A 23,257-nucleotide genomic window follows, 5' to 3' on the forward strand; every position below is an offset into this window, starting at 1 on the left:
TGGCACAAGAGGTACAGCTAGTAAATACGTACATAATACCACACATACACACAACATATGTAATCTAGGTATGCGTAACCTATAAAAGCCTACATAACCCCGGCCAAGGCTCAAACAAACCCACGTAAACATACATATCATCACATTAAAAAATAAAACTTAACATTTTTTTAAAAAGAAGACATATTTACACACACAATATCTCCCCTCCGAGATCGGTGTGCAACCTGCCATAACAGGTTGTAATTACAGAAGAAACAGCACAGCCCTACCTCCTTTTGAAGGCGATAATTTGAGTATCATTAAAATTGGCACTAATAACACAACGCTTCTATCCAGGGGGGGGCATCTTCCAGGAAGCACTAAATTAAAACAATGCAATAACATTAGTGCACAGCTACACTTACCCATGCCATGCATAACATACAAGTACATACAGTGCTATCACCATCAGTGTTTTTGCATAGAAACATTCCAGAACTTGACCCTGTTAACGGTGCAATTATGATGCATGTGTTATACTCCACCTGCTGCATCAGACCCTCTGGGCAGACCCTGGGAAACGGACATGGCCGAGCCATTGTGACGTGTCCCATTATAGCCGGGATCCTACCGGGAGCGTCTAATCATTAACACAGAGGGGGTGCCCTATTTGCCTAACTTTAGTGGACGGGAGACCTGGGTGTCACTGCAAAGAGCAGATTCAAGAGGTGCCTGAATTAAAATAATCCTTCACAGTGAATCCCCCCTAAAGTACTGATTAAAGTGAAGAGGTCATTGACCTGAGTGCTCTTCAAGTCTCCCCCATAGTATCGATAGAGGTCACAGTTGGGTTTATTGTTCGTCCACAATTCCCCTTTCACAATTTTGTACCATTTTATGATGACTTGGGAAACACAAAGCATTTCAACTTCCTACAGAGCAGAGGATCCACAGTTCTGAAGACTGCATTTTGAAGCAAATCTCACTGCATGGGGCGTTTTATAACTATGTTATTTAAAAAACAACGTCTAAAATTTAACATGCTGTTAAGTTGTGAAACAGGGTCAGATGAAAACACTGGACACCATGTGGATATTGGTTTAGGATGATGTATTGGATTGTGGGAATACGATGTGATGGAGCCAAGCTTCTTCAGCTACGGTTATTCCATGCTCCAGGGTACCAGGTAAGTGGTAACAAGTAAGTTACTATGCTGCGATACACTGGCACATCCAACACTAGCCAGCACCCAGATCCAACTTCCTACGTCAGAACCTTCACACAGTCATACCATTACATTCTTCATGACACCATTCCTTTCCACTCACAGTGACATACATCCCCAGAGCAAGCATACAACACACCTACTTCTGTTACGCAACAGCACAATCAAGTATAACCAAGACGGACCTATGGAAAATCCACAAGAAGCCACCTATGGACAATACACCAGACCCCACCTCAACCAGAAAGCATTTCTACTACTAAGCATGAATGTGGCCAGCACGCAAACCAAATAGAAGAACTAAACTCCATACCACCAGAAACACAATACCATCCACAAACCTGTGCAACAACTACTACAAGAACTCAACTTCAAGTGGACCAAGCCCGGGGGAGGTGGGACGGCCGGCAGCCGGAGCATGAGCACGTTCTTGAGCTCTGGCCCCTCCCCCCATGGATATCCTGCAGAAATCCTGCTTCTTATTTTTTTAAACGTGTTTTGTAGTGTCATTTCTACCGTACACAACTTTCATGCCCTCCAAACTCCCCCTGTAAATTCCCCCATTGACAGCTGCTTTCCCCATAGAAGAACAACATTTCCTGAACTCATACCAACTCTACAACTCTCCATCTTCTAGGGCAGAAAACAACTCTCGAGTCCCTGCGTAGGAAAGATAGCACCACATCCCACTCGGTCCCAAATCGCTGCAAGGCCCCCTGCAAGGAATAAGTCACCCGCTCCAGGGTAAAAAAGTGCAAAGCCTTGGACAACCAGTCTTGCTCATCAGGGACCACTGTGGTCTACCACTTTTGTGCCACCAAAAGCAATGCTACAATGCTTAGGACCATGTAGGCTTTCTTCTGAGCCCTGGTTGGCAATGTGTCCAAAACCCTCCCCGTCCCCATCATAGCTTCTTTTATGCCTTTGTGGGCCTGTATGGCAAACATATCCGACATCGCCTTTCGTATACATTCCCAAAATGGTGCTAGCCTCCCACATGACCATCATATGTGCTCCCATGTGCTGTAAAGTCGCACCCTCTCCAACAACGATGCACGCACACATCCCTCACATCCCTCACAACACCAGCTACCCAACACCCACCTACCATTGCACTGCGCCCAGTCCCAACCACTCTCTTCCTCACAATCACTCACCCACCACACCCATTGGTCCTAAACTCAACATTGACGTTCAATGACCACCCACTCCATCCCACACAGAACTTAAATGCGCATCTTATCAACGCCCAATCCCTCCCAGCACATGCACTGGAAATCAACGTCCTCATCACCGGCCCACAAACTGGACCTACTAGCCATCTCTGAAACCTGGCTCCATGAAGCATCAGGTCCCTCCCTCTCACTTGCCCTCCCTCAAGGATACACTATCCTAAGACATGATCGCAAGACTTCCAAAGATGGAGGTGTAGCCCTCATATTCACAAACACACTCTCCATTAGACTCTGCAACACAAGCTCCTCATGGGAAAACAATGCTGATCTCCTCACATTCAAACTGTCGCTCTCCCCTAACTGCACCATAAATATCCTAATCATCTAAAGGCCACCTGGCTCACCACCAGACTACCAAAAGCTCCTCCCCCAAATCATAAGAAATAACTTAAAAAGTTCGACCAAAACCATCCTACTCGGTGACCTCAACCTAGGTCTACATGACCCAAAAGACAAAGTAGCCGCCTCTCTAGCTAATTAACTCACTCACATTGGGTTTGAACATAAAATCTCTGGTCCAACTCACTGTAAAGGACGCTCCATTGATTGGATCGCAGACCATAACTGCTCCTCATCCATCACCAACATCTCAGCCCTCCCCTGGACAGACCACCACCTTATCCAATTTGCTATTCCCACCATACCCAATCGTAAGATACCTTCGTATGCCCCACCCGCCAAAGTCAGAAGCTCAAAAAAACTCACTAAAATCAACCTTGCACCACTTCTCGATATCCCTGAACTCAAACCTCCGATTATCAAAGACCCCATCTCTCTGGCGAACACTTATGCACCAGTCCTCACCCAAGCCATTGAATCCATAGCCCCCCTAGAAAACAAGAAAGGGAAGAAATCTATGCACTCTCCTGGTTTACCGAAGACTATCCACACTACGCACCAAGAAGTGTCAAGCTCTAGCCAAATGGAAATCCTTGCCAGACCAATCCTCTCTAAATGAATTCAAAGAGAACTCATCCACGTACAAAAAAGCCATATTCCTAGCCAAATCAGAATCTTTCAACCAAAGAATCTCTAAAGCAAACTCTAAATCCAGAGAAATGTTCTCTATATTCAAGGAACTCAGCGCCCCCGCTATTACTCAGGATGAAATCATCAAAGACAAAGTTTGGTGTTCCAGCATTCAAGACGCTCTCATCAATAAAGTCAAAATGCTCCAAGAAAAAATATTAGCTCAGCGCAAAGCTCTCCCCAATCAGGACATCACACATGCGCTCCGACCACGTAAACCTCGCTCTCAAATACCCCTCTTCGTTTTCAGAGACGTCACAGAGTCAGAAGTTACTGACCTTCGCAAACATATCAAACCATCCACTTGCAAAGGGGACATCTGTCCCCCTACCATCATCAAATAATGTGCAGACACTCTTACCCCCATCATTACAGCTTTCATTATTTGTCCTTCTCCTCTGGTATCATACCACAAAGCCTAAAAGAAGCTTGGGTCCGCCCACTCATAAAAAAGCCCACCCTAGACCCTGCTTGTCCCAACTATCACCCCATCACTACCGTTCCCTTCCTCCTCAAAATTCTGGACCACATTCAAATCCAACAATACCTAAATTCCAACGCCATCCTAGGCAGAAGACAATCAGGTTTCCTCAAAGGACATGGGGCAGAAACTGCCCTCTTAGATCTGAAGAACCAAATCACCAAAATAATGGACAATGGCAAACCTGCTCTCCTCCTCCTCCTCGATCTCTCCGTCGCGTGTGATCTTGTTGACCACGACATCCTCACCTCCCATCTGTCCAACGCAGCCCACTTTTCACACAAAGCCACCGCATGGATAACCTCCTTCCAAGAAGCAAGGGCTATGAAGGTGTATTCTGACCATGTCAATGCAGCCCCTACCACAATAAACTGTGGAGTCCCCCAGGGCTCTTGCACCGCACCCACCCTCTATAACCTATTCACCAAACCACTCTTTGACCTGTTGGACACGCTTGGCATAGCATACATGAACTATGCCGATGACACCCAAGTCCTCCTCCCCCTCACTGGTGAATATGACCGTGATGCAGAAACTCTCCTCCAGATATATGCAACCATCCAAACCTGGATGGCTATCAATGGTCTCTGCTTAAATGCGGATAAAACAGAGATCATCATCCTAGGCCGTAAGGAAATCCAAACTCAACTCTAAATACACTCACTCCACCATCGAACACACTAACATATCAGTCTCTACATCAGTAAAGACCCTTGGAGTCTACTTAGACTCCACTCTATCAATGACAAGACAGGTTAGCGCCATCTCCTGAGCCTCTGCTCTCACCACAAAACCTATAATAGCCATAAAACCCTTTCTAACCACTCAAATCTGCTTATCCATCGCCAGAGACACAACAGGAGCTAGACTTGATTACTGCAATGCCCTTCTAGCAGGCACCTCTACAAATACATCAACAGGCTCCAAATAGTACAAAATAACGCGCTCCGCGCAGCATTACACATACCTAAAAGTGACCATATTTCACAAGCCAGACGTGAATCCCATTGGCTCCCAGTTAAGGAAAGGATCAATTTCAAAATTCTCACCCTTACGCACAAATGCATCAATCTCTCTGCCTCAGCCTACCTATCAGAAACTAAAACCAAAAACATCTCGGCCCCCCCAACAAGGAGCCACCACGCAAACCAACTCTGTGTACCTCCCATAAGAAGACCCAACGCCGGAGGCATTGGTTTCCCCCACATAGCACCAAAGCTCTGGAACACCCTCCCCAACGCACTCAAAGCAGAACCTTCCTTGCTCGCCTTTTGCGAATCTCTCAAAACCACGCTATTGATATAACCCACATCACTCCCCATACCCCTAGCTCTCTTCGCCAGGTGATCTCACATGCCGGACTGTATATGCCATCTCCTATGTACTATGGAACCCGTAAACCTACGTAATTGCTAATGTCATTGTAACCATTAAGTGTGCAATCTAACATAAATGCAAATGTTCAATGTAACCACTATGCTTTCCCTTGTAACCAGCAATGTACATCTGTAACACCGCCACAATGACCTCAGGCTGCTGTGCGCTTTAAAAATGTGAATAAATAAATTAATAAATACAGTTGGACAATATGCATGGAGTTTCTCCGGGGTAAGATGCCACTGGACCACGATCATGACTTTGAACCACATTTCCCTTCTTTGCACCGCATTGGTTAATCAGGGAATATCCTCCCATAAGTTCTCCCATTGCACCCCCGCTATTTCCTGCCCCAATGTGTCTTTCCATTATTTCAAATAAGGATATTTCCTTGTTTCCTCGGTGATCGAAAATATCCTGTACAGGTCATTGATCGAAGTGCATGAAAAGAAGTAGTGGAACTATGTTACCTGCTGGCCTCCCACAATTCCCATTGCCGTGCTCCCACCCAAGGGCAATACAAACCCCCAAACAAATGCGCCTGCTGTTTAAGGGAAGGTGATAGGATTACGGGTAGGACACCATAAGTAAGTGAAAGAGATAACTTTATTGGTTTCAAGATGAGCGAGCGACAGGCACCCAGCTCGGCTGAGCTCCAACACTAACTGCTGACTGGTTCCAGAACCCATGTGGGTTCTGGAACCGCATTGAACATATACATAAACTAAGGCAATAAAACAACACAACACATCTCCCTCCTTATAACAAAACATACCCCAACAGCTTAATCACAATAAGAATCTTTGAACCTGATGGGAGTCTTCTTGATCCTTCCTTTTGGTCGGTCATGTATCTCCCCTTCATTGTTCCGCACCACCTCCTCCTCAACCACACTCATCGAGTCACCATCCTTCAAAACATCCTCTTCCTGTTCCACCTCATCAGACATCACTGCACCACTCCTGACCAATCTCCCCTTGGACCAAACTTCACCACCCTCCACAATCACCACACCACCACAAACAGCTGTAATCCTCTTGGGGCCCAAAAATTAACTTTCCAAACATTTCAGCCCAAACTTGGGAATCTTTATCAAGACTAGGTCCCCTACTGAGAAGGCCTGGTCTTTAACCTTTGCTGCATCATCAGAATCACGCTTGTATTGAAACTGAGGTTTCACTATCAAGATCATAATCTCATTGCGGTTCACATCCACACAACCGGACAATCCCATCCAACCTGGACACAGTTTGGTGGCTGGCTGATGCCCCTTTAATGACACAAATTGTGACACCTTGGTGACAGAATGGGACGTGCTGCAATAGCTCCATACCATCTCCTTTAAAACCTCCATCCACGACAATCCAGCCCTCATGGCCAACTGTATGCCTCCCTTCAGGAATCTGTTGGCCCGTTCCACTAACCCATTTGACCTGGGGTGATACAGAGCCGTGTGCATGTGACATATCCCAAAACGTGATAAAAATGCTTTCATCTTCTCCAAACAGAATTGGACTGCGTTGTCGGTAACAATCTCTGAAGGAAACCCTTCCCTGTAGAACACATCTTCAAAGAACGACAGTAGTTCCCCCGTTGTAGCCTCTCTCAGTGCCAGCCACTCTAACCACTTTGAATGGTAATCAATCATGACCACAAAAAATTTGAAGCCATCGCCCAACCCCTGAATGGGGCCCATTAAGTCCACTGCTACTTTTTGCCATGGTTCTTTCGGCACCTGTACCGGGAAAAGAGGGGTCTCTCTTACCACTTTACTCTTATCACACGCTGCGCACTCTCTGTACTCCCTGACCTTTCTGTCCACCTCACTGTCCATAGCCGGCCACCAAAACGTTTACCTAAGTAGCCTCTTTGTCCCACTCATATCTGGAGGACCCTGATGAGCAATGTTCACAAGCCTGCTTCTAACCCCCTCAGGGGGAATAACCTTGGCACCTCTTCTAAGTCTACCACCATCCTTGGACAGACACAATTCACTCTTAATTTTGAAAAAACAATCAAACATCCTCTTAATTTCCTCTTTCGTAGGCCATTCTCTTACCGTCCAATCCTTCACCCTGTTCAGAACCATATCCTCTTTATCTGCCACTACCCACTCTTCTCCTTTCACTGAACCAAGATCAACACTTGCAATAATGATCTGCTCCTCCTGTGTGGTCCCTACCGGTTCCCCCGTTTCCTCTACAGGTAACTGCGAGAGACAATCTGTGACTACATTTTCCCTGCCCGGTACATAGCACATCCGACAACCCAAACATCCATCTTGATATCCTGGGAGAACCTCTAGCCCAACCTTCACTAGTCATCATTTGCAAGTGGTCTATGATCCGTTCTAACCAGGAACGCCTGACCCCTCAAAAAACATTTGAAGTGTAACACCACCCAATACACAGCCAGGGCCTTTCTCTCAATCACTGAGTAGTTTTTCTCAGCTCCCCTCAGTGGCCTTGAGGCAAAAGCAATAACATGTTCCTCCTTCTCTGCATCCACTTGCAACAGTGAAGCTCCTAGACCCAACAGGCTCGCATCTACAGACAGCACAGTCTTCCTGTCACTCACAAATCTGTCCAGGATGGTGCACCAATAGCTTCCTTGATTCTCTTAAAGGCATCTTGACATTCCTTCGACCACCTGAAGCTAGTGCCCTTCTTTAACAACTCTCTCAAGGGACTTGAAATAGTGGCAAAGTTATTCACGAATTAATGGTAAAATTCAGCCATTCCCATAAAGGGTCTTAGCTGGTCCTTATCTTGTGGGGCGGGCGCATTACAGATACTTTCCAGCAGGCTAAGTTTGGGCGGAATACCTTGCCCTGATATTTTGTGACCTAGGTACTCCACCTCCCATACCCCTATCTTACACTTGCTCCTCCGCATCATCAATCCAGCTTCTTTCAATCTTTCCAACACATACCTCAAGATTTCATCATGCTGCACCTCACTCACAGCAAACAGCGGTATGCCATCTTGGAACACCACTACATTTGCCATGCCCTCCAACACTTTCTCCATCACACGTTGGAAAACGGCAGCGGCTGACACCAACCCAAATGGCATTTTTAGGTATTTAAATGTTCCTTCAGGTGTGATAAAAGCTGTTGGCTCTCCTTGGATAATGGCACTTGATGATATGCCACTGATAGGTCAATGACTGAAAACCAAGTGGAGTCTCCCAACATGGCTAAAGCCTCAGAAATGATTGGCAAAGGTGTTCTGGAACCGCATTGAACATAAACATAGAACTCAGGCAAGAAAACAACAGAAGGTTCAGTGTAGTGCACTGAAGTGCAAGTTTCAACTGCTTCCTATACATTTATTTTAAAACCCAACCATTCCAGAACGGTTTCTTTTTAAAATGAAATATAGGAAGAGTAAAATGTAATTAAACAAAGTAGAGGAGCACTGCTCCCAACTGCTCCCGCCCACTTCGACCATTGGTAGAGGTCCAGTATTATATGACCCTCCCCAGTGTTACTCGTTACGTACTTCTCGAAGCGGGTGAGGTCCTTTACTGCCGCCCTCGAGACCCCAGGGTTCTTTACCCAGTGCCTGATTTGGCAGTATCTAAACCTTACCCCAATTGAAAGTCTTGTTCACATTGTTCATATGATTTAACTTTGCTTCCTTCCATCATATCCTTTAACACCTGGCACCCTGCCTTTCTCCCCTTCGCAAAAGCTCCCTCCTCCCCCTTCCTGGAATAAATCGTGGGTTTCTAAATATTGGCTTCAACAGGGAAGGAAAGGTCATCAATCCCACTTTCCTCATCAAGGTATCCCACACCTCCCACAGTAAGACAGTAATCCGACTCCTATACATATTCTTGGGCCTACCTGACTTTGGCCACCTCGGAAAATCATCAAGCGGCCTTCCCACAACTGCTGTGTCCATGTTTTTCCATACCTTGTCTCAGTCTGCCCCGAACCACTCCCATACCACTCTCATTTGAGCCACCAGGTAGTAGAAATTGAAATTTGGGATGCCCAGGCCTCCCCTGTGGGTGGTTGCCATTAACAGCCTCAAAGGCACTCAAGGTTTTCTATTGTCCCAAATGAACCTGCTCAAGTGCCCCTTGTGTTCTATAAAAAAGTGATTTGGGACTGTAGTGATACACGAAATTGCAACCTTGCCAATCAGGGCTTTAGATGACAGCATTAGCCGCTGAAAGCCAATAGTGTATTCAAAGTATGTGCTAAAAATGCTGACAGTAGTCTGTTGTAGCACTTCCATTATGCAGTAGTGAGCTACAAGGAATATGCAGGCCTAGTATGAAATAGGTCAAATTAAGCATTGTTGATAGACAGGCAGGGAGGGCCCCCAGCTATGTAGCTAATAGGTTTTTGGAGTGTTTGGAACATCATGGCACCTATATAGCGCTTAGATAGCCAGTCTTAAGCGCTATAAACACTAAGCTATGAGTGCATGCCTTTTAGAGCTTGCAGATGGGGTTAATACATCCCTGCTTCCCTTAGAATATTCAGCCTCACTAACGGTAGCCCTGGCTCCAAGCTAATCTTCCTTTTCTCTGGGAAGGTACTGATAAGACATTCCTCAGCCAGCGCAGATGGGAACAAGGGAGGGGGTAGGAGCGAGCAGGGAGCATCTCAGAGAGAGCTGGGTTTTTTCCATGAACCAGCCTCACAGGGAAAGTTCTGGAACTATGCGTCATGGTGACTGACAGCAAGAGATTATAAAATATCCATGCACACATGGGATCAGGGGGAGATCGCCTGTGGACTTGATTCGTGTACAGTCAGGTGCCCGGAATTGGCTCTCACGGTGTCCTCCAGCCTTGTTTTTCTATGAAAAACCCAGGTCTCCCAGGGCTGAGATTAAGGGACGTAAGACTGTGTTTCTCTATGTTTCTCTATATTTCTCTATGTTTCTCTATGTTTATCTAAGTTCCATGTTTCACTATATTTTGCATTGCTCTTTGTTTTATGCTTTGTAATATTCTCTAACTTGAATCCCAAATGTATATGAAATTCACTGCTTAGAATAAATATGCTAAAACTTTGAGGGTGTCATTTGTCACTAGCATGAGATTACTGCTCAGCACAATAGAACCTGTATTTTGGGCTGAATTGGGTATTTTTGCTCTCAAAGGGCTGGCCCCGAGGAAGATTTTGCCCATATCAAGACATTTGGTGGCAGCTTTGTGGGATTTGTGAAGAGCAGTGCCATGCTGACATGACAAATGGTGTGAGAGAACACAGTGTAGAGTGGGGAGCAGGCTGTCGCATTTCCTTGATAGTCTCACTGCAGCTCTGAGACTTCAAAAGGCAGCAATGTTGTGTCGGCTTGCCGTGGCCGATAGCTTGTGTGGTTAAGACTCCCTTCAGTAAATCAGTCGTGACTGACTTATTGCATGGGATTGGTGCCAGGGAGTACAAGGCAATAAACGAGCGGGAAATGGCTTTGTTTAAAGCACTCTGATGAATGGTTAAGAAAGATGTATGCTCAATTAGAAAAAGAATTTTATCATGTGGTTTCCCAAGTTTAAAGTTGTAATTTGGAATGCATAGTGAGACGGAGCTCTCATCTCTATTCTGTCATGAGGGCAGGAAAAAAATAATTGCAGGGATTTGACATGCAAATTGTGAATAGTGATTTAACCATTGACTCAGCCCCAGTGTGCTAGCGAGTGGGGGCTGTAATGTTCGGAGGCGAAGGTTCGCTTTTTTGATATATGCTTTTGAAGGGTTGGCATTCCTGAATAATGAGGAAGGGGAATGAGCCATGCTTAGGAGAATGAGTAACATCTGTGCTGAGAGCCTAAAGAGTTTTTTTCTTTCTTTTGGCAACTGTAAAATTCCATGTGCTAATGGTGGCAAATTCTGTTTAAAGGAAACACACTAAAATGGTTATATTGCATTTTAGGCTGTGCCATGCTTATATTGGGTGAGAGACTCACTTAAAAGGAAAGTGAGTGAATGTTATTTGGATTTTCGATTTTTGTGTACTGATTTGAAATTGCAGAATCAGTTTGCAATGGTTGGGGGGAAAAACAATTTATATTTTTCTAAATTGCCCCTGGAGTATTTTTGACTGTCCCCATGCTATGCCATGGATTTGTGCTGTTGCCTTATAAGTGATGTATGATTTGGAAATAGTGTCCTGTTGACTGTGATACATGGGGAAAAAATGTTGTTGACACATTAAACAGCCCACAAGCAATAGAGTGTGGGTTGTTCTTGCAGAAAAAAAAACGTGCAGGGAGCTGCACTAAATATGGCATTTTTATTTTTTAAATGCACTGAAATGAGTGGTTATAGTTTGGCAATGGTACAACAGAATGAAACATCTGTGTGTGATAAGATAGCACAAAGATTTAATGGGTTGCGAGTTCTCTTGAAAGATCGCACATTACAAGAAAAGTGCCGCTTTTGAAAACAAGAGTCTTGCTGTGTGTGCAGAGCTTGTGCCTTGAAGCTGTCTTGGGCGAGGTGCAGGAAGGCAAACAAAAGCAGAAACAGTACAAGAAAGAGTTAATCTGGATGAACTGTCTGAAACGAGTACTTCCCATTGAAGCCGCCACAGTGTAAGAGTTATAGAGCAAAAAGAGATAAGCTGCGTGCTCATGGCGCTGCCAGGTGCACACGAAAGATAAACATGCCTGCATTCCTGAGGAAGGGGGAGCAAAAAACAGAGAGCTGTTCAAAAAGTAAAGAATTTGCCCAGTAAACTGTGGTACGGAGCAAAGGCTTCATGCAGGATGGCAGACGGGCACATCACATCTGAACATTTACCTATGCATCTGTGAATGGGCCAAGAAAAGACAGCTGCCCATTCCAACAGACATTACTGTGCAAACCGCATTCCCATGTGATGTGATGTGAAGTGAAGTGAAACGCTATTGCTGTGCAAGCTGCATTCCAATGCTCCATGTGATGTGAACTGAAGTAAAGCGCTGTGCACTGGAGAAGAAACCTCTAGGCGCTTTGAGAAGAGAAAATACACATCTGGCAAACTGCAAGCTACATTGCCAGGGGATGGAGTAACTGACAAAGACATTATGGCATTCCAGATGGAAGCAAAACTGACAAAAAGTGCTTAGCCGTTTTGCAAGAGACAACACGCAGAGCGGGGCTTTGAAGTACAACATGAACACTGCACATTAGCCATGATCCAGAAGCCACACGGCTTAGTGCAAGAATGAATGATTTGTTGAAGCAACAAAAGAAACTGGCTTAGACTATCGCACTCAAAGGGGTGGTTCAAAAAACAGCAAACGCCCTTTGAAAATAATGACAAGTGAAAAAACGAGAGGCTTGAAAAGACACTGCTAAGAAAAGAAAGATAAATAAACAAAGCTGCTTGTACAACTGTAAGCGGTATTGGACTGAAAGACTTTACCTTTGAAAAATGGAGTGATGCCAGCAGGGCAAACTGAATCAAGATCATGAGACACTGGAAGCAAGTTGGCGCCTGGCATTGGTGATCGCTTTGGTGAAAAAGAAAAGCATTGTGCGACCTGGGTACTTACTATATGGCTTTGTAAAAGCACAGATCAGTCTGAGGTACCATTGACCAGCTATGATTGCATTGCACAAATGAGTTTGTGATTAGGCAGTTACACCCCGTATGGTTAAGTGTAAATAAGCCCCCAGAAACATGCAGAAAGGTGATAAATAATTGCAGTAGCAATGACAAAGTGTGTAGTTACCTGATGAGACTTTTTGAAGATGGGGGTGGTATTATGGGAAGGGGTGGATAACGCTGATATTGAAGTTTTGATGACATCCTAACATGGATAATAATGATATTGAACTTTTGATGAAATCCTAACATTTCTGTTTGTATTTTGCCTAGACAAAGCACGACAAGACATTTTACAATATCAGAAAGTTAATATGCAGTTTGTGGGTGACACTGATCAAAGAAGGGTCAGACGCATTCTCAGAGAAAGCGAGCCACTGCGACATGCTATTTCAACTTTAACGTGCCCTGCACCGCACTCAATGCTGTAACCTGCGAATAGTGTCCAACAGAGTAATAACTTTTGCTGAACTGGCACGATGCAGACTTGGCTAATTATCAAGTATTTGATGCTACACATTTAAATGACATGTTTTGCCCTTTCTTGTTTAAAGGACTATGGACAATGAATTGTGGACTGTAACATCAGGCACCACATACAGCTGTGTGACACAGCAATTGAATGCTAACACATTGAAAAATGGTTTTTAAATGCACTGTTGAGATGAATCTGAAAAAAAACCAAATGGTTTTACTCTTCCAACTGAATGGCTTTAACCAGAGATGTTTTGTTTTTTGAAGAAAAAAAAAATATTCTACATTGCACGTAGGCAGGAGAATGATTTATGAACTGTTGGGGCAGCAGAATTATGCAAGCAGGAGCGTAATTTATTTTGAGATAAGATGAGTGCGCACATCAAAGTCACCTGTGCGTAGGTTAAGTTTCTTAATTGAAGTAATGCTGCCAAGTGTATGAGCTATAATTTGAAATGGTAATCTTTGAAACACTGGATACATTTACAGCCAGCTTAAGGCAGGTAAATGAAACCATGACTGACTTGATGTTTGATTTTATGACACAGAGTGTGACACGGTTTTTGTTAAACCAACCAGTTTCATGTTTTTGTGGGGACAGCTGTCTCCAGCACACTAATGCAAAGAGTCACCTTTTGATTGTAGACATTTGGAATAATTCTTTGGAAAAGCGCTACAAATGAGTATCCACATGGAATTGCTAGTGTACTGGCCTGGCACATTGTCGGGCATCTTTTGTCACTGAATGGATACCATTTGTTTAATTTGTCTAATGTGATGTTTTTCTGACCAAGAACTGCAGCGAGTGTTCTCGCCAAGATTTTATGGACTATAACTTGACTAAATGAATTTTTTCCATGGTGTGATGAAACAGCCACTGCCGGATAGTAGTATGGTGTTTGTGGCTAAAGTTATTATTGTATATGGTAGATATCCCACTTGAAGAAGGGTATTCTCCAAGTCACAGAAGGTAGACACTGTGAACCTGTTAGATTTTCCAGTAGTAAGACAACATGTAAATTGTAGGCTGGTAATGCACACCTTCATTATTACAGTGATACACTTAGACATAGATTTACCATGAGGCAATGTTTCCTTAGTACTACCAAGCTGCTACAAATGGAGTCCATTTCTATGGCCCATCACTAGAGTGCGCGTAGCTAGGGAGCTAGATTCATTAATTGCAGGAGCTTTATATGCTTGTGACATAGAAACTGTGCACAATAAGCTAGCCACTATGGGTTCTGATGCCAGCTCTGCTATAGAACTTCTGGCCTAGTGGGGCCCATTGATATGCCCAGCACTGCTACAAGTATTGACAGCCAATTGAAGATGACAGAATTTTAGACATGAAGACATTTTTGTCTGCCATAGGGCAGGTCAACAAGACTGCTAAATACACACAATGCATTGTATGGCAAACATTGTTAAATCAGCAGGTGTTGGCTTTTTACTGGGTGGGGGCGACCATCCTCCACACACTGGCACGCAGAGCTACAGTTACCAGCATACATATGGATTGAATTGCTTGCTTTTGATTGCATGAATAACACATGCCATGCTTTGATGTAAATTAGTAGAATTGTTTTTATTTAGACAACCTGGTGCCCATGGGTTCACCTTGTTCACGAAATTAGATGGTTTCTGGTTGGGTTCCACCTACCTGGGGGAAGTGTCTAGTCACACAGCCCATAGTCACGCTTGAATGCCCTGGGATCAGGGGGAGGGTAGGCCCTTAGGGTGAAAGGCTGCCAGGTTTTAGAATTGGTAACCATACATAAATGCAATAGTGCATTGTAGATTAGACTACACTGGATTGCCTTGACATTTTAACTGCATGCTGCTTTTTAACTGACAATCAGTTATACAAAATTGATTTAGGTATTTTTGTGTAGGCCATGTTTTGGCTAGAGTAAATGTCCATGTTCACTTTGTGTAGGTATTATTGTGTAGGCCAGGTTTTGGCAAGGGTATATGTCACTGTTCACTTTGTGTACATTTTTGTTTAGGTAGTGTTTTACCTTGCATGCCACGCTAACTAACCGCTAGAAGATAGTTTGCTTAAACCTCTTGCAAAGCCCCAAGGTCTTTATCACTGCACTAAATACTATATTGATAGGTATTAGTCAGCATTTTGTCGCACACACGTTGAATAGGGGTGGAATGTAGTGATACACGAAATTGCAACCTTGCCAATCAGGGCTTTAGATGACAGCATTAGCCGCTGAAAGCCAATAGTGTATTCAAAGTATGTGCTAAAAATGCTGACAGTAGTCTGTTGTAGCACTTCCATTATGCAGTAGTGAGCTACAAGGAATATGCAGGCCTAGTATGAAATAGGTCAAATTAAGCATTGTTGATAGACAGGCAGGGAGGGCCCCCAGCTATGTAGCTAATAGGTTTTTGGAGTGTTTGGAACATCATGGCACCTATATAGCGCTTAGATAGCCAGTCTTAAGCGCTATAAACACTAAGCTATGAGTGCATGCCTTTTAGAGCTTGCAGATGGGGTTAATACATCCCTGCTTCCCTTAGAATATTCAGCCTCACTAACGGTAGCCCTGGCTCCAAGCTAATCTTCCTTTTCTCTGGGAAGGTACTGATAAGACATTCCTCAGCCAGCGCAGATGGGAACAAGGGAGGGGGTAGGAGCGAGCAGGGAGCATCTCAGAGAGAGCTGGGTTTTTTCCATGAACCAGCCTCACAGGGAAAGTTCTGGAACTATGCGTCATGGTGACTGACAGCAAGAGATTATAAAATATCCATGCACACATGGGATCAGGGGGAGATCGCCTGTGGACTTGATTCGTGTACAGTCAGGTGCCCGGAATTGGCTCTCACGGTGTCCTCCAGCCTTGTTTTTCTATGAAAAACCCAGGTCTCCCAGGGCTGAGATTAAGGGACGTAAGACTGTGTTTCTCTATGTTTCTCTATATTTCTCTATGTTTCTCTATGTTTATCTAAGTTCCATGTTTCACTATATTTTGCATTGCTCTTTGTTTTATGCTTTGTAATATTCTCTAACTTGAATCCCAAATGTATATGAAATTCACTGCTTAGAATAAATATGCTAAAACTTTGAGGGTGTCATTTGTCACTAGCATGAGATCACTGCTCAGCACAATAGAACCTGTATTTTGGGCTGAATTGGGTATTTTTGCTCTCAAAGGGCTGGCCCCGAGGAAGATTTTGCCCATATCAAGACAGGGACATCATGGGAAGAGCTTGAAAGTAATAGAGGATCTTAGGGAGAATCATCCTCTTCAACACATTAATTCTCCCCAACCATGATATCGATAGAGGCCCCCATTCCCACAACAACTGCTTGACCCTCTCCAAGAGAGGCAGATAGTTGTCCCTGTCCAACTCTTCCATTGACCCCGTGAGCTGAATCCCCAAATACTGAATACTCCCTGCGGACCACACATAGGAGCATACCTCGTTCAGCGGCCTTCACATTTTTCCTTGACAAAGTCATATTAAGCATCTACGATTTGTGGCCTTTATTTTCAAGACAGTCACCCTGCCAAAATCCTCCAGTTCACCTAGCTATCCCGGGCACATTGTGGTCCCCTCCGCTTAAGAAAATCTCTCCTAACTGCAAACACCCATAACTCGCCCGGCCATTTCGAACCCCAGAAGCACCACACTGCAAAACACACAATAAACCCTGGCAGCACCTCACTGCAAAACACTCAGCACCCACCCGGTCATCCTGAGCCCGGCAGCACCCAGCTGCAAAAACAAACACCCAGAACCCACCCGGCCATTCTGAACCCCAACACTCAGAACCTACTTGGCCATCCGGAACCCCGGCAGCGCCCAGCTGCAAAACAAACACCCAGAACCCACCTGGCCATTCTGACCCCCAACACTCAGAACCTACTTGGCCATCCGGAACCCCGGCAGCGCCCAGCTGCAAAACAAACACCCAGAACCCACCCTGCCATTTCGAACCCCAGCAAGACACACTGCAAAGTATGCACTCAGAACCAACTCTGCCGTCCTGAACCCTGGCAGAGCACATTACAAACATATACACCCAGAACCCACTCTGCCATTCTGCGAAACACACATATCCAAAACAACCAACCAGTGGACAACCCCCCGAACAAAACTCCATGCACGTAAAAACCTGTAACATAACACGATACATGTACACAACTAGTGCATCCCCAGGAATAGAAAAAATCTTGTATCAAGTCCTACGCCACAAACACATGTGTCCCAAATGCATGCCCCGCACACACATGTCCACAATTCCCCCAAAAAAGACAAGAAAGGGAAAGAAATGGATTCCCTTCTTCCCTGCACCCACATGTCCATGTCAAATAACGTCCCAATCCTGTGCATTCCTACACCCACATGTCCAAAACCAAACATGACCTCTGACCCAGGTCCGCTAACTAATATAGTGGCCACCATGAAAAGGCCACAACATAAACATGACATTATAATAAAAATTGACAGGCCTTAACCAAAACACCAACCCAAACAACCCACCTAACAGTGACTGCCCCAAACTGACCTCAGAAGCCACACCATAAGCACAACTGCAAAATTATAGATACAGGCCTTAGTTACATAACCAGGGCTGACTATTCCTCCTGCTTGTCAGTAAACCTCTTACAGTCCACAAACCAAGCCCAAAGGTCGGGGTCCATTTTCCTGAGATCCTGGGAAATCCGCTCCCACCTAGGGCAGATGTACACAAAAAACCAATTGGTCTCATAACAGACCCCGCACTGCTGCTGAACCCGCCGATCCATCTTAATTTCCGCCCACCAACTCTGTTGCCTCTCCTCCCAATGAACTTCATTGAAATATTACCTGAGAACTGTCCCGGCAGGGCCACACTTCCGAAAAGCACCACCTGGCACCCTCAATGCAGCATTCAGGGTCCTAGACGCCATGCAACATCCTCCCTGATTGCCGCAACCCACTCCAGGGTCATGCCAGGCTCCTGCACCCCTGATGTCAGCATCATAAACACATGCAGCGTGATGCGCTGTGTAAGGAACTCATGGTGGCAACAGTAAAGACAGACACAAATGATCACAGTTCAAGGGTGTTCATTAAACTGTATAATGGGTGAGAAAAATGCCTAATCTAAGATGGGAGCAAGCTACAACCATCAAACAATAATAAGGCAGTCCTAATGGCGTCTTGTCAAACAAAAAGATCCTATACCAAAAACCCTGTTGCCAATCCTTACAACTAATTTACAAAACAGTGTGGCTATGGTATGGCTGGGGTCGCCTCCAGGTTTTTAGCATCGGACAAGGCAGGACCTTTGAGCACAGCACACTCCTGGGCCTCACCAGCATGAGGTTACAGTTCCTTTCAACAATGCCAGGACCTTCTGGGGCCAAGTCTCTTTTCTGCAAAGTCTCTTGCCTTAGAAGGCCTGCTGGACCATAAACAATAAACAAACAAAAAGTTCCTTTGGTAATCTTTCACGTTGGGCGAATGCTCTTTGCCCCTTGGATCCCCTCAGATGGGCTTTGATCCTTTTTGCAACGTTAGCCTCCCTCAATCGGGTTCAGTACAGTCTTTCACTCAAAACGTATCATTCAAAAGTCTCAATGTCTTTTTAAACAACTATTCATTGTTAACATCCCTCAGCCGGGTTCACACTTGTCGCCACAATGTTCACGGTTATATCACTGTTTACCCCCAATTCGCAGGCATCCCTCCGCCGGGTTCACATTTGCCAACTTCACGGTTCACTCTGTTTTCTCCAATGTGTCAAAGACTTTCGAGTGTACGAGGGGTTTTGCTTGACACTCGTAGGACCACTTTCACACTTCATGCCGGCCTCTCCTAAGGCCTCTTGATTCTTGTAGTTTAAAAACAAAACACAGCCCAAAAAGGCTCCAGTCAGAGTCCTTAGAAAGAGCGCCCCCGCAGCACCGGACCACTCTGCTTCTGGACCTTTTACTAAGGTTTCTTTAAAGTTCAAACACACCAGTTCTTTGTTTAACAATTTGACCCCTTGCAACCTTGGGCCCAACACAGTTCGGTTTACAATCAGTCTTCTCCGACTCACTGGCTGTGCTGAACTGTTGAAGTTTCTTGTGTCGGGAGTCAAGCATGTTACCACAGCAGCAAATGCTTATCCCCGATTTGGCTATCAGCCCGGAAGGGCCCCATGTGCCGTTGACACTGTTATACAACACTCCAGCTGGACTTCCCAGTGTTATGATTTTCCTCTCTGAGGCTTTGCAGGTCTAAGTTGAAAAGGGCAAGGACAAGTCCCTCCTCGTCGTACCTCCAGGTCTCACTGCCTTTCTCCTCCATTTAAACTACTGGTCCGGAATGGCTGCTTCCTCGTGTGTTCAGCCTTGTTCCAAATGTGGTCTTGTGCTCCACCTTTTATCCCTTTGGACAAGGGAAAGGGCCACCAGGTGTGCGTAGTTATTGTCAAGTGCCTGACTCTGCCTGACACTTGTGTTGGGACAAGTCAGGTAAACGGCTGGGACCATTGTCTGTCACGGTGTAGGAAAGTGTTCGTGTTGGAAAAGTGGTTAGAACTTCTGAATATCCTACAGGGTAGGATGGGGAAAATGTGTTATAGGGAAAGGGGTACCATGTCTAACCCGTCAGTGTCCCACTTCCACTCCCCGAGGACCCCCCATTCAGGTGATCCTCCCACACTGGTCCACCCCCAGGAACTGGATCAAATAGCGATGGTCGTGTCCTGGCCACCTGGATGACAGATCCCCGGGGACTAACGGGTGAGACACCTTCAGGTTTCTCACAGCTGAGAGCTGCTGACACACCTCCACCTGAGACGTGTCCCGGTTGGCTTGGGCAGACGTAATCATTACTTCCTCGATCAAGCAGGGAACAGGAGCTCCATGGGGCAGTTTACCACCAATGGTTGCATCCTCTGTCGACCATGACTGGCGGGCTTGTGTGCGGTAGAACTGCGATCGCCGCAGTCCATGTGACAAATCGCCATGCACAGACCCAGAAACAACGGGTCATTGGCTTGCCAATGTCTGCCCACAACTGGTTCAATATGTGCTGGCAGACGTCACGCCTCTTGCTCGAAGCAGCCATAGCCTCTGTAACAGTAGCAGTTCAGTAATCCACACCGTCCAGCCTGCAAGTCCACGAAAGGAGTTAGTTTTCTCACAGCCATTTCCTGCCCGCCAGTTTCTGAAGAGAGAGTCATCCGTCTGCGTTCGCCTCTCTCCACCTTCACCTCGCCGGCACAGGCACCACCCAGCCTGCCAGAGCTCAAGGACCCTGGCTCCGTCGGACCCTGCTGTCTGCTAACATCTTTGTGGTGTGGATGCCCCTGGAGGGCAGTGTCTGTCACTGTGCTCCACCCATTGCCGCTGCTCCTGTCCCGGGCCCCCTGGAGAACCAGCTCGTCACCAAAATGTGATAGCCTGCATGGGTAAGAAGACGCTGGAACCAAGCTTCTTCAGGTAGAGTGGTACAAGTAAGTTACTATGCTGCGATACACTGGCACATCCAAAACTAGCCAGCATCCAGATGCAACTGCCTTTGTCAGAACCTTCACACAGTCAGACCATTACATTCTTCATGACATCACTCCATTCCACTCACAGTGACATACATCCCCAGAGTAAGCATACAACATACGGCATGGGTTACAGGGCTATTCCCTCAATCCGTGTCCCGTATCCAGCAAGCTGAACTGCTCACATTCATCCCCAGATATCTGGTATTGTTGTAACCTGCCTAATACTTGAAGTGAGTGTTACGGATGGATTTGTAGTGGTATGGAGTGAGTGTTTATACTTCGAGGGCCATGGTTGGATTTGTTCAGGTATACAGGAAGGAGCTCATTTTAAATGCACTTGTAATGTGGTGGTGGGGAGCCGTTATGTTAGCAAAGTAACATAAATGTCTCCCCGCTGCCAAATTGTTATCACTTGCACCTTGAAGTGCAAAAGTACAGGGCAAACGAAGACATACATGTTTGTATGTCACCTGTTGTCCTGCACTTTTTCCACCAACGTGCAAATGAAGCAAACGTTGCATACCATGTGCGCATGGCAGGCAGTGTTTAGATTGTGCTGGTACATAAAGCAGGTGGATCCCATAGGGATCCACAGCATTTGTGCTGGCATTAAAATGCAAGCTGGCGCAAATGCTGGTGAATTTGTATGGCTGGGAGGAAGGGAGGCAGCAGAAACTCAAGTTGTGTTCCGCCTTTCCTGTCCACCATAAAAATCTAGGAAAATGAGCCGTGAACTAAATTACATGTGTGAAAGTCTTACACAAGACTTTAATACGTGTGATTTACTTTACGGCTCATTGAAAATTAGCTGTCAAGTTTCTGTTATTCCCACTCTTTGTAGACTTTACTTATTGTTAGATTAACCTTAAATCGTATTTAAAAATATCTAATTTCAGTGTTCTTTGAGGTGAGTGTGGCAGATAGTGTGTGAGTTTAAGGCATAAAAGTTGTATGTAGTACACAGGTTTGCTGTATGAGTGCATCGGTCTATGAGCCAAGCAGTTAATATTTTGTACTTATAAGCAGTTTACATCACGTATAGGTATTACATGCATCTGAACATTTTATTCACCTATATTGTGTAGCAGCAGGATGCCAAAAATGACGATACGGGCCAGGTGGAAGAGGTAAGTTGCTTTACTGCTCAGAGCCACACCCGAACACTCCTCCCAGTTCTTCCTCTCGCACCTCTACCTCATTTGTCATTCTAGAGCTATTGACACATAAGTCTACTGCAGGAGCATGTCCAGATGTAACACCACTTCCCTCTTTAGAATATTCAACACCTACAACTAACCAATGAACTAGTACTTTACAGGAATAAAATCTTCAATAAAATTCTGAAACAATTTTAAATTCACTTCCCTCTCATAAATATTCACAACTTATAACCAACCCATGAAACTGTACCTTTGCAGGCATACATCGTCAGCCCATTTTAAACCTCGCAAACCTAAGGTTATCACACTACAATTCAGAACAGCAAACTCCTTGCTAAGGAAATAGGATGGAAGGAACAGGGGAAGGAACGGAACAACCAAGAAGGTGAAACAATGACAATAAACTGGTGGAGAAAGTGAACATTGACCACAAACTGGTGGAGAACTGCTATGCGTTTTCCCGATCATATTCAGGGGTCTCCCTATAAATCTTAATGGTATTTTCGGTTTTCATCCTCTTGCCTTGACTCGATGAGAAATAGTAATGAGGTTCTGATGAGCAATGAGTATGGGTGTCTGGTAGGCTTGGTGAAACTCTTCCACGGTGACCTCTGCCATTGTTTCATACTGGGTGGTGCTAATTTGACTTGTCTTGTGATTATTCGGAAGAACTGGCATTTGGACAATTTGAGAAGTGGAAAGAGACAAAATTCCGTTGACAGGGGGTGGAAGATGGCTCCTTATTCTAATTGCAGCATGCTATGCATTCTACATTCCATATCTTCCCATCTACCATGCAAACGGAACCGCCAAGGACTTCAACAACTTTGTGTCATGAGGAGTATTTGGACATACCTAAGAACCGCCCCGGTGACTTCACCTTCACCCAATCCCCTCTTTTGAAATCGGGTGATCGGTTATCATGAGACCATTGGAACTCTGCTTGTATTTGTTTTTGGGCTAAAGACAGATTTGAACGCACCTTCCCAAAGTCAGGAACAATGGCCATGCCCTGTGCCGTGCTCCTGAATATCAGCCATGGTTTGGACAGTATCAGGGTCTTGCTACCTGGGGAACTTCAAAGAGGGATATTTTCGTTGTCGAGTCGGGGGTGGCCATATGTGTGAAAATCATGCGTCACAATACTTGTAGTGGTTCTAGATCATTTTATATGGCAAATTGTATAGTGGATGTCAAGACTCTGCACCATGCATTGGCTTGAGGGTGGTAGAGAGATGTG

The 23,257-nt window shown here is 45.2% G+C and overlaps 1 long non-coding RNA gene across 1 annotated transcript in view; it reads right to left on the bottom strand.

Moving 5' to 3' along the window:
- Window positions 1-272: 272 nt before the first annotated feature.
- The window catches only part of LOC138447654 (uncharacterized), a 90,175-nt gene continuing 67,190 nt past the window's right edge, over window positions 273-23,257 (bottom strand). The window contains exon 4 of the long non-coding RNA XR_011259922.1: window positions 273-362. This is a non-coding gene — a long non-coding RNA (uncharacterized lncRNA). The remainder of the gene's footprint in view (window positions 363-23,257) is intronic.

The sequence above is a fragment of the Ambystoma mexicanum genome, chromosome 3q, assembly GCF_040938575.1.
Source record: "Ambystoma mexicanum isolate Mex_15411 chromosome 3q, UKY_AmexF1_1, whole genome shotgun sequence".
Taxonomy (NCBI): Eukaryota; Metazoa; Chordata; class Amphibia; order Caudata; family Ambystomatidae; genus Ambystoma; species Ambystoma mexicanum.